The 13,449-nt window shown below is 37.4% G+C and overlaps 1 pseudogene; it reads right to left on the bottom strand.

Annotated features, from left to right (window-relative positions):
* Window positions 1-1,479: 1,479 nt before the first annotated feature.
* LOC122347298 lies at window positions 1,480-6,152 on the bottom strand (annotated as a pseudogene).
* Window positions 6,153-13,449: the final 7,297 nt, after the last annotated feature.

The following is a 13,449-nucleotide window of genomic DNA, read 5'->3' as shown; positions in this document are numbered from 1 at the left end:
ATATATTTACATAGAAAACAGAAATTGTAATATTTAACAATTTTCTGTTAGTGTAATTGTACATTTTTTATTTATTTTAATTTGTAAAATTTTATTTTAATTTAATTTATTTTAATTTAATTTAATTTATTTTATTTTATTTTTATTTTATTAATTATACTATACTAATAATACGTTTTGCTATTTGAAATAGTTGAAATAAAATTTAATAAATAATGTTTACAAAACTAATTGAAATAAAGCAGCGGATAGTGTGTTATAGGTAAGAGAAAAAATGCTTCAGCATTAAAATAACTAAAACAAATAGAAATATTTAAAACAAAAATAGATTACAACTTAAACAAGTATTAAGATTAAAAATATAAATATTAATTCTTAATACAAAATTAATAAAACTATTATAGTATATGAATTATGTTAAAATAACATTTATTGATCAAATAAATGCAGCATTGAGGCTTCTTTCAAAAACATTTAAAATCTTACCTCATACTTTTGAGCTATATGATATTGAATGCAATTTTTTTGTTTGTTTCTTTTATATTCGTCAAAGGAAACGCAACGGGATGAAGTACTGGGAAGAAGAACAAAATGGTATAAAATACACGCTCAGATACAAAAATAAATATATTTATATATATATATATATATATATATATATATATATATATATATATATATATATATTATTTAATTATTTATTTATTTATTTATTTAATTTAATTTAATTGGTGATTTATGCTATAAATTTTATATGCTATAAAACCTGCAGACAGTCACGGAGATGAAACCTGAAATCTACCACAGCGACCACTATAGACGGTGGTGGGATTTCACCGAAGGCCAGCACTGATCAAATGGATCCCAAGCTCAACGGAAAAGCCTATAAAAAGTCTCTTCCGTCAGCTAAGAAAACCAACAAGCGAGGTATGACGCAAACCAAGCGCTCTGTATAACAAAAAAACGTGATAAAAGCAATGAAATAAACTGTTTATCTTTCTCCAAAACAGTGTGCTTCTGGAAGTACTGCTCTCAGAACTGAGACGAGCTTCCCATTTCTCTCCCCTCGTTTCACCAAGCAACAAATCCTGTTCTCAAACAGAGATGCTTAAACTCTTCCCAAAGGACCGTCAATAACACGACTGACCCCTCTGACCTCTGTGACGTGTGTACCTTTGACTTTGTGCACGAAATGCTCTTAACCTTTCACCTACAACACTCTTCGTTGTTGCAAGCCCCAATAAAGCGAGAAAGCATGCAAAAAATACTGTGATAATAAAGAGAACTTTATTTTTCTACGGATATCTCTCTCGGTGGTCATTGCAAAGTGTTTAAAGAGTGAGCTCGAAGGCAGAGGTCACTATGGCGGACGAAGTCGACTGGAAAGACAAAGCTGTTGATATTACGCCGTCGAAATCGATCTGATTGCTCAAATAGTTGCCGCCGGCAGGCGACGCCATCGAGACCCGACAGAAGACCAGACAACGAGTCATTTCGCTCGTATCTTCACGCGGCGCTCGTTCATCACACGGGGAGGAAATTAAAAACCATTGAGGCTTAATGATGAATTCTGATTGGTTTATTTAAAGTCTCCTCGCCCAGAGCTTCATAAGGCGTTCGCGCAAGGTTACATAAATAGCGTGCTTTCACAGGTTTGGCGCATCGATTACAAAACATCAAAAATCAAAGAGGAAGGAAGAAACCATCGGAAAGACGAATCCGTGGCCATCGGTAACGTAATTAGCAAACGTGTGGGTAATAGCCTCGCGTGATGATACAAAAGGAGAGATTCATTAAACACGTACGGTGAGATTGTAAAATAAACGTGATTTCTTTAAATACAAAACGCGAATAGAAAATGTATGTGAAAATACGCTGGCCTGACCAGAAGCGTGCGTAAAAACTCATGCAGAAAACAGAAGGAAAAATCCAGAGATAATGTAGAGATCCGTGGCTTAAAGGTGATTGGGATTTGGTCAAGGCCTTGGTGAATATCATGTCTGTCTGTGTAATATATGAAGACAGATTGATCGTTAAAGAGGATTTTATCTCTGTGTCTGGTCTTAAACTATTTTCCTGGTCCCGCCATTGATTGAAGGAAAACGTATGCCAGTCTACTGATTTGTGATCAATGTAGCATAGTGCAGCTCCACCAGTGAGCGCACACACACACACACACACACACACACACACACACACAGTGTTTTATGGGGACTCTCCAAAGGCGTAATGGTTTTTATACTGTAAAATCTGCAGGAAACTTTCAAAAACGCCATTTAAATTGGCGGTGTCCTCATAAACCACCTTCAGAATGTAATACCCACGTGATTAAACTAATTGGTGTCCCCATAAACCACAGACGCCAATGCACACACACACTAGCACTACTTGTCTCATCATCCTGAACTATTTGATCTTTTTGGCGACGTCCAGGTAGGCGAACTCGATCTCTCGCTCAGCAGGGCAGGTGTTCATGAACTCCTCTCTTGTAGGCGTTGTTCATATATCGCCAAACCCGGTCAAGTCAGCAGGAATCTCAAAACTCCTGTACTTCTTGGCAACGATCTGCAAGGAAGAGTATGGAGGTTGTGAAACTGGAAATCCAGTGTATGCTGAGTAAAAATGTGTGCAATTATATATGTATAGATATATACAGAGAGAGCGAAATGATTATGAAAAGTCATAGAACGAGCGAAAGGAAACCTTGATGATGTGTAGTTTGGGCAGCAGGTTGCAGTCGAAGCCAGCGTGAGGTCAGGTCCATCCAGAAAACTGCGTCTGGACACGCCGGGATCATCCACGCCGTTGGCATCTATTTCATCGGTCAGCGGCGTCTGCAAATACTCATCCAACCTCTTCAGAGACTTCAGAAGAGCTTTCTCCAGACCTGCCAGACGCCGGATCAAAGCACAATCACAGAAGAAGAGGGCAGCATTTCACTTCTGCCAAATAAAACCAACTAAACTCACCTCGTTAGTTTCTTTACGGGGTTCTTGATGTAGGCAGAAAACTTGGCAAATACATCTATCCCGCTGTGTTGGATTCTGGATGCTTCGCTGCCAACTTTGGGTATCTTAAAAAATACACCAGGGTTCAGTTTGAAGCTGTTTAGGTAACACTATATAATAACTGCACGCTATCATTAGTTAAGTGAATTCATCCTTTATAAAGCATTGTCCCAGCATTAGTAAGCGGTTTATACAGTAAAGACAGCTGTTGTTTATTTATGAGCATATCTACAATGTTTATTAATTCATACTTTATCCGTTTATCACGTCCTAAATGAAGTATTGCATTATTTACAAACCGGCTGTTTACGAGTTGTGAGCGTGACGCGCATTAATAGATCGTATTATTTAGACATAAGATAATAGCTTTAATAATAGTTTTAATAAATGCATGATAAAGGCTCAGTTATCTTTAAAACAGAAAAACTAAACAAACACAACTCTTCTGAGTTCGTTTTTTTTCTCAAGTTGAAAAAAAAAAAGAATAAACTGTTTGGAATGAACTCTTTATTTCTGTTTGGAAAATAAATCTCCTTCGTAATAGATACTCTAATAACAAGGCATTTATAAGCCGCTTACTAATGCCTATTAATGTTGGGATGAACAGTGTGCAGTTATAAAAGGATCTGAGTCAGCGTCAGGTGAAGCTAAATAAAGTACGCTGGTGGGACCAGTCGCTCCTCGAGAAACTCTTCGATCTTGTTGACATCCACCAGCACTCTCCGTTGAAGGTCATGAACGGAGGGTTGGTCCTTGAGGCGAGATCCTGAAGATCCGCCGGCTTTCTGCGGGAAAAGATTAAAAAAAAAATAAAAGCCGCTGAAGCACATTTCATTTTTTGTTTCCACATTTTTGTTTTATTTGTTAATAAAGTATGCTTAAAAATATATAACAAATATTTTCAAATCATTTATGCGTTTTTCACGTAATGATGTAGCTGGATAATGCAGCATTTCTCTTCATATTGAAAAGTTTGGGAACCGCTGAACTAAACTATTAAAAAGAATTTTCATGAATTGAAAATTAAAAATTAAATTAATAAAAATATAAATATATATATATGAATATAAATATTAGATGAAAAAAAGTGGAAACTGTTTTTTGAAATACTAAAATTATACACACACACACAAATAAGAGCAGATAAAAATGCTTAATATATAAAATAAAATATAAATTAATGACCTAAATCAAAAAATTGAACAAGAACAATAAAATGTTAAAATTCGAAAAATAAAATGAAATTTTCAAAAATAAAAGCTCATTCTAAATATGAATACGAACACTAATAAACACTGTAATAGTAATCGCAACTGTGCTGCATTTCTATTTATGCATCTCTTCTAAAGTGACTGTATATTGCATTTAATACATTTTATCAGTCCATGAATGTGATGGAGTTGTGTGTATTCTGTGCTTCACCTCTTGAGGTCCACAGTGGTGACGTTGAAGATGACTCCTTTCAGCCAGAGGATCATGAAGAGTCTCTGAGAGAACGGACAGTTCCCGATGCTCTCCCGTCGCTGCCGGCCTGAGACACACACATTATCCCATCATTCCTTTCAGTACAGGCGAGCACAGCGGGCTCCGAGCGAGCGCTTGGTTTTATTTTCTAATGCATGAAGACCCTGGATGATGAGACCAGGATTTTAAGGAAAGTTAAAAATATAAATTACTTAAATGTTCTTTGTTTTTCTCTCTATTTTTATTTTGAATCAAACAGTTAAAGGAATAGTTACTTTCAAGTATTTCCAAGCCTGTATGAATTTCTTTGTTTGTAACCAGGCTGTTTTTCGAGTCACCATTGACTTCAATAGTAATAAATATATATATATATATATATATATATATATATATATATAATATATATATTGAATATATAAATCAATGGTGACCCTTTCTTCTAAATATCTTTGTGCTCAGCAGAATTAAAAAACCTGACATATTATGATATATATTTAAACTACTTATGTTACTGTAAGTGAAATAAATATGCAATGGTTCACATTTGGCTAAAGCAGTCACTTTTGTGTGGTTATGTTCTCCAAAATCCTAACAAGCTTCTTTTTTTATCCCTCGTCCCTCGTTCCACATAAATTAAATGATGAAAAAGGTTAGTCATTTCTTTCTTTCCTTTTTTTTTTTTTGTTAAGCTCAAAAGAAGATATTTTGAAGAATGTTGTTAGGGAAACAGTCGACGGTAGCCGCTGACTTAAATGGCTTTAAATGGCTACCGTCAACTAACTGATGCATATTTTGACTTATTTCTCTAAGCTATGGAAGTCAATGGCTACCACCAACTATTAGGTTACCAGCATTCTTGAAAATATCATATTTAGTTTGTATTTGGAAATCGATGATACTGTAATTTGGATACCGATATTTTTCAGAAAATATCTTCTTTTGTTGATGGTATTTGTTCCATACTATGTGTACTAAATGGCTTAGGTTGTAAATATTTTTTTAAATATCGTCTTTTATTGATGGTAGAGTATTTTCCCTACATCAATGGGTACCGTTATTCTTCAAATGCTCTTCTTTTGTCGATGCAGCCATCGACTTCCATACTATAAGTCAACCATGAACTTTTTGGTTACATGCATTCTTCAAAACATCTCTGAAGAAACTCATACCTGTTTAGAAACAACTCGATGATGAGTAAATGATTAAACCACGCAATATATTATGAAAAACCATTAAGGAGCTTAGACTGGCAAACATCGTAAGACGCTTATTCGGAGCACAGCAGTTAAGAATCCTTTCCGCAATGTTTGAGGCTAGTAAATATCGCCGTCTCCTATTCATAAAAGGTCGTTATTTCCTCAAAGGTTCAGCGTGAGAACATCTTACCTTCACGAACAGCTCAATGCTAGGAAAGCCCAGTTTCTTAGCTGCTACGTCAAACCAAGCCATCGTGAAAAACCGCTGCAGATAGACTGCTTTCACATGTCTCACAAATCAAATCAGCTTCTCGAATGCTTTCTCTGCATGCATAAAAATGTCTTTTGCTTGTTTCTTTGTGCAGCCGGAATGGCTGATTTAATTTGGTAAGAGCCTGTCTTCATCTTCTGTGGGTGGAAAAAGCAGTCAAACGCTCAGGACCAGACACTGAGACGTTTGTTCATTGTTACGAGCAATAGAGACGCCGTTCATGAGACGTTTGTTGCGAAAGGATTTTTACAGATCAACATTGTAAAAAATGTCTATGTCTCTATTGTGATTTCCAGAGCGATAATCCAGTAATAAACTGCATGCATTCAACTGCAACTACATGCACACGAAGGGTAATTGCATTGGTTTGCATTGTATATGTGTCTGCTTCTGTGTTTTGTTTGGTTTTTTTGGATTGATTTATTGCTGTGCTGCTGTATTCAGAGTCTGGAAGATAATCTGCCCATATGAACAGGTTAATAGAGGCTTTGTTGAGACCAACACAACACCAGCAGAGGGCAGAGCTTCATCTTTAAGGGGTTCTGATGTTAATCAGGTCATGTGAAAGCGTGTGGCAGTTCATAAATATAAAGTTCAGACTACAAAACCTGCGCATTTGAATATAAGCATGCCTGTAATGGCACAACAATTACATGCATTCAGTTGTAGCATTAACTGCACTGTGGGGCAGCCTAGCAACCGTACCAGAGCACCTTAGCAACCGAGTTTTGCACATTCGGGGGAAGCATTTTTGAACGGAGAACAAAACAAACGCTCAAAAGCGCCGATGCCCTCCGACCAACAAACACGTTAATCAGATTAATGTGTGGAGGAATGCTGGGACACGATTAACCCACTACACTATTCACTTCCACGCACTTTATTCACGCCCAAATATATGAGCAGAGGCAAAAACACATCACTCGAGTCAATAAAGACGTGCACGGGTGCATCTTTAGATTAGAAGACTGTCAGCGCATGATGCCTCCATCCCTCCACACCCCAAAAAACTACTACAATAAACTCAATAATAAGCAATAATGAGACACAAAATGACGCTTGTTTTGATTTGTTGGGGATCGAAACGAAGAGTGAGGCTGTGGGGAGTTGAAACGCGCACAAAGGCCATCTTTGTTACGGAATCGCTCTGCAGAAACATACGGGTGGGATTTAAGGGCATTTTTACCAGGCTTAACGTCCCATGGCTCAGCCTCCTTCATACGACAAGAATTTAGCAGTGAGAGCTTTCTTCTGAATGTTTCAAACAAGTCTAAAAAACTGTACTAACTGATAAATAAAGAAATAAAACTAAGAACGACAAAGTATACCCAATACATTTAAAATAAAGTATAAAATAACCTATTATTACTACTAGTGATTTATTGATTATATATATATATATATATATATATATATATATATATATATATATATATATATATATATATATATATACATATATATATATATTTAAAAAATACTTTTAGTGTTGGTCTGCTATCGGAGACAACAAATAAAATGAAATACATTTAAAACAATATATATATAAAAAAATATCTATAATTTTATACAAAGACATTTAGCTTTTTAGGAAAAAAATATAAATATACAAATCTCTTGCTTTAGTTTTTTGCTTGAGTTACCATGGTGACTGTGCTCAGTAAAATTAAATTAAGTGGAAATGAACTCATATATACACGATTTAAGCAAATAAATAAAATACAAATAAATAAAACAAACTATTGCTGTAGTTTTAGGGAAGAGAAGGTTTGACACCTGAATGTGCAATTATAAAAACAATCTAACGCACTTGTTTATGTATAATGTTATAACAGCTGAAAAGATTCTCGATTAATATTACTGATTTAGGACCACGCTCATAGTTACATTTAAATAAATAAAAGGGTACTGTAAATAAATAAGCATACATCTGTTTTGCACTATAATATACCTGAAGCCAGTCTCTAATGTTTGTTGAGACGATACTTTTGGTATTTTCTACTCAATAAAGAAAGGAGCGCAGTGGGTTGTGTCAGATTCATTTTTAGCTCACCAATCAATCCATCAGCTCAACAACAGCGAGAATAATCTCAATTAACTAAGTGCATTATATCAGCAGCAGCGACCGTTCATACAGAACATCACAACACACAGGGTGGGATTTATGACTTTAGACGTTGACTTGAACCTTAAGCCTCCTGTGCTTCAGTAGTGCATGCCATATGAACCATTAATTAAAACACCTCGCAACTTATCATTGAAAACAAACTTGATTTTTAGCTCTAAAGGTCAGTTGAAGTGCATTAGTGCCGCGTTTGATGTATTTTGTTGGTCACTTTCATGCTGGTTTTGGCAGGTCACCCTGTAATACTGTCATCAAGTTAATGCACCAGCAACAATAACCAGCTTAACCAACTTACAGCCTGGTTTTCTAGAAGCGGGATGACAGACCAACTGCCCAGTAGAGCAAAGACACTAATGCAATTAGAGTTAGTGATAGTAACACCATCTGCTGAGCAGAAGGACATGCTGTCATTGTAGCAAACTGTGCGCTAATGTTGCTAACGAGACCTAAAATAAGACTGCATTATTCTGTCGGCACTTCTACAAATAACTGAATTTTGCTTGCCTTTTGACAGCTTATATGATTGTAACATCCTCGTAAAATGTACCACAGCTAACATTTCCACCGGCATTTATTGCATTCCTATTATTTATATACTATTATAGTATCAATATTTTTTATTATTTTAAACAATTAAAAGGGATCCGTCATTTACATTTTATTTTTATTATTATTATTCATAATAACAATATTAAAACAATGAATTATTAATTGATACGTATTCAATAATTATTTAATTATTTAATAATAATTTTATCAAGTGGTTTTAGTTGACAGTAAAAATAGGCTACTGACACTACAATAAACTCCAAGTGGTAGTGTATTTGATTTGAAAAAAGAGAAAAGTGTGAAATATTGATCTAAAATAACAATGTAACATGTTTATATAACAAGTGTATATATCATAAAATGAATTTCCGTGATCAAACATACACTTTTTGGCATCATAAATGATTGATTCATATTTTTTGCAAACTGTGATGCATTTTATGTTTCAGGATTCTTTGATGAATAGAAAGTTCAAAAGAAGCATTTATTTGAACATTTTTGTAACATTATAAGTGCCTCTCATTGACCCCAAACCTTCAAACAAGCTTAAAATGTCTGCTTCTCTTACACTTTTCAGACCGCATACTGCCTTAGCAGTCCTACAGTTTTGGCCTGTTCTCTCTGTCTCTATCTCATAAACTAATACTTCATCACACAGATAAATCTTGGGCATCATCTATTAACGACAGAAGGTACCTTCACATAGAGGGAGACCTGCATGTCATGGATTGCCTTCCTGTTGAGCCGGACTCTCCATCGTTGCCGTATTTTCCGGGTTTTTCCTCTTCCTGTTCAACTACGGCAGCTGGCTTCCCAGGGCACCCATTCGCCGTGATGACCTCTTGAACTTTGGCCTTGATATTCACCTCTCCTTCGCTGACCCCGCTCACGTTCCTGACCCGACAGCCGAGGGCTTGGGCGGCTCTTGGAGATGGGCATCCGAGCTCTCCGCTGGCCTTCAACCAGGCAGGTATGGTGACTTTACGCCCTCCCTGGGCTTTCCTCCTGGGCTCATCTTCAATGACAGCCTTGAGCTCTTCAGCCAGTTCCCCACCCCCTCCTCTATAGGTGCTGGCGCTTCTTGTTTCGGCTGTTTCTTTGCATCGCCTCCTCCCGCGACCTCCCACTTGCTATTGCCCAGCTGTTCCTGCTTCTTGCTCTCTCCCTCTTCTACAACCTCAGGATCATCAAGTGGCTGTTCTGCCTTTGTGCAGCTTCCCTTCTTTATAGGAAGCTCCTCCTTGCTTGACCCGCTCTTCTGTAATCTCTACAACAACTTGAGCATCTTCTTGAACATTATCAATGCCTTCTACTCCTTTATCAGCTCCTCTCTGGTCCATTGACAATAGCTTCTTCTTCAGTATCTGCTACTGTTCTTTCTCGCGGTTCTCCAGATTGACTACCTGTTCAATCCGCTCTAGTCTTTCATGTTCTAGCACAACTCTTTTCCACCTGATTCAGTCTGAATTCTGGACCATCTCCCTATGTTTCCACCAATTATATCAGCTGATGGTTGCTCTGTTGCAATCTGGTCAAGCGACCTTTCTTCAGGTGGACTGTAAGTGGTCTTTTCAGCACTATTTGTCTCGAAGGCATCATTGCACATTGGCTCTCCGACTGCTGCACAGTCCTCCACTAAAGGCACCTCGGTTGTAGACTGTTTCTTGACTAACGTCATTAGATGTTGCTGTTGCTTCCTCTTCCCCAAGACTCTGAAAGTGCATAGATTCTCCTTCACTGGTAGAAACCGTCCGTGGCTCTTCATCTACATCGTTTTTACATCCTCATCAACCCGGCTTTCCACCTTCACCTCCTCTTCTTGCAAAAGCACGTGCGCTCTTTACTTGCTCAGTTTGATCTTCTCTGGACTTGCTTTTTATTTTCTGGGAGGCTACAGGTAAACTTTCTTACCTCAGACAGGAGCCGCTCGTAGCGTTCCTGCGTCTCCGTCAAGGTTGCATTTGTGTTTAAATCGCTTTCCTTTCGTCTTCGTACAATGTTTCCAGCCTGTGATCTCACTCGATCCATGCTCGGTTCTTTTAACGTTCCTCTAAAGCTCTTCAGCTTTGTTTGGAAGTTCTGGCACTTGTGTTTGTGTTGTCGTTGCCAGTTCATCTGTCACCTGTAGTTCAGCCGTTGGTAGTTTGGCGGTTATGTCCACTTCTTCTTTTCTTCTTCTTTCTCCATCTCTCCAGCATTTACTCTCATTTTGCAGAACTACTCTTTCTTGGCCAACCAGTCACTTCATCTTCCATAATATCCTTCTCCTCTGTTTTATGGATAATCACGTCTGTTGAGGCATTGCATTGTGCTCTCCTCCATCATCTACAATGTCGATATCCTCATCTACCTCTTCCGGCCAGTTCGATCTCATCTTCCTCCTCCTCTTCCTCCCGGTTCTCCGATCTTCCATCTCCATGCCTGCGACCCTATGCGCACTGTGGATGAGCAGCTCCGTCGGAAATCTCCATGTTGGCACTCATATGCCCGCTTGTGGCCTGGGCCATAATTACTTAATTTAGAAGAGCGTTTAGAGTTCACTATGACTGCTCTAACTACACCAAAGCTCTTCTGTCTACTTCTGCAGTCTATGTTCCTTAAAGGTAGCTAGGACTAACTCTCTCTCCCCCTTTTTTCCTCTGGAGGATTATAAGTAAATTTCACATTTTCTGATCCCCATGACTTGCCTGCCCTCTCAAATCCGCTCAATGGGAGCCTGGTCAGCTCAAGATGATTACAGTTTAAGGAGGGCAGGTAATTAAAGTAGTGAATAGGAATTTCTCCATCTTGTTTACTACCTCAGATAAAGTGAAAATAAATAAATGAACACACACACACATATATATATAATCTTTTTCTTTACTGTAATTTTATTAATAAATTGTTTATTTACAATATATATATATATATATATATATATATATATATATATATATATAGTAATTATTTATAAATAATAATAAATACATTGTTTATTATTTATAATTAATTTAATTATATAATTTAATTATAATTTTATATATATATATATATATATATATATAGTAATTAAATTATTTATAAACAATAATAATAAATACATTCTTTATTATTTATAATTAATTTAATTACAATTTATTTTAAAGTTCATTTTAAGTAGCTTAAATTTAGATTTGTGCTTTGAATTGCAAATAACGATGCAATTAAGTGTCCAAAAATTTGCTTTATTTAGTTTTTAAACAAGTATAGACTTTTTATATTTATATTATATGCCGAGATGTTATATATTCATTTTTAACCTTTTAAAATGATGCTACAGTGTGCTTATTTTTAGACAGATAGTATACTTTACTTTGGTACTGTTTTCGAAGCAGTACATGTGTGCATCACAATTCCAGACCAAAGAGAGGGCACTCAAAGACCACCGAACAGAGATGATCTTTGCGCCAATCATATATAAAACACGAGCGCTCTGCACAAACCTAACCATCTATTCCACGACTCCTGCGCGTTTCGTTGCATTCAGACCATCTCTATGATTTTTTTATAACGAATTCTTGCATCAACCAATGCTCACGCACAGCGCTCGTGCGTAAGCGGAAACCATGACGTCATATCAGCTGTTTTGGCCCCTAGTGCAGTCTGTCGCAAGTGTGGACGTCATTTTTCGCTTCAGGAATACATCACGGGTTTGCTAGGTAACACTATGCAGCACATTGTGCGCTAGAACAGTAGCGTGTGTCAGCTTTGAGGTTCGGAGACGCTGCTTTTTGCAGAAGGTGGAAAGCAGAGGCGTGACGCCATGGAAGGCTGAGCGCCGAGACGTTCGAGATCAAAGGCACCGCAGTTGAGATCAAAGGCACCGAGCGCCGCGGTTACATCTGTTGCCATGCAGCAGTCGGAGAGCGGCGGAGGGGCGGCGACTTCTGAAGTCCAGCTCAACGACCAACCCAACGCGCTCATCGCGTGTAAAGAAGAATTACAAGAGGCCTTTTAATGAGGCGCAGTTAAAGGTAGGCGTGCACTCGCTCTACTTTACCCCATTTATTGACTCGGCTTTGCCGCAGTATTCTGACCTGGTCCGCGGAAGTGTTTCCGTCGAAGCCACATAGGACAAGCAAGAACGACTTTCTGCTGTACAACGTGCAGGCTCGTGAGACGTAGAGCGTTACAATAAACTGCATTTTTAAATTTATGATATGGTAATGCCATTTTTGTTTCATGCCCATTGCTTTCTTCGACGTGAGTACTGCAATGTTTTTGGACGTTGTGCATTTGACAAACGCAGTGGCTTCTACAAAGCAACACTGCAATAATACAATGTTATGGACATTTTACGTTGGGAATGTGTGATGCCTTTTTCACCTTCTTTTGCTAAAATGCACCAAAAAGTGCCCATGGCACTATCCTGTCTTCTTTGACATTGTATGCTACAGTATAGCGGCGAGTATTTTGAAGCGGCATTTTTTGGATATAGTCTCCATAAAGTACACATCTTCTCAAGTAATTTTAATAGAATTTTAATAGAAATCTTTTATAGAAAAAATTGTAAGCCTGGTTTCCTCATATCTGCCTTCAATACTAAACAAACCAAATGAGCCAAACTACTTCCGGCTACTGTATATAAATCTGTATCATATATAATGGGCCGAAAATAGCTTCAAGAAATTGACTAAAAAGTGGTTCCATTCAAAATTAAAGTGATGTAGATGGGTTTGTTTCTTGCGTCAGCTTTGGAGAAAGCATGGCATCGCATGTCCTTCAGTAGCGGATGCTCTGCAGTGAATAGGTGCCGTGGGAATGAGACTCAGACAGCTGATAAAAACATACAAACAGTACCACGCCGCTCCAGTCCTT

This window comes from Puntigrus tetrazona, chromosome 1 (genome assembly GCF_018831695.1).
Source record: "Puntigrus tetrazona isolate hp1 chromosome 1, ASM1883169v1, whole genome shotgun sequence".
NCBI lineage: Eukaryota > Metazoa > Chordata > Actinopteri > Cypriniformes > Cyprinidae > Puntigrus > Puntigrus tetrazona.
Note: the sequence above shows the minus strand (reverse complement) of the source record. Positions and strands in the feature narration are given on the sequence as shown.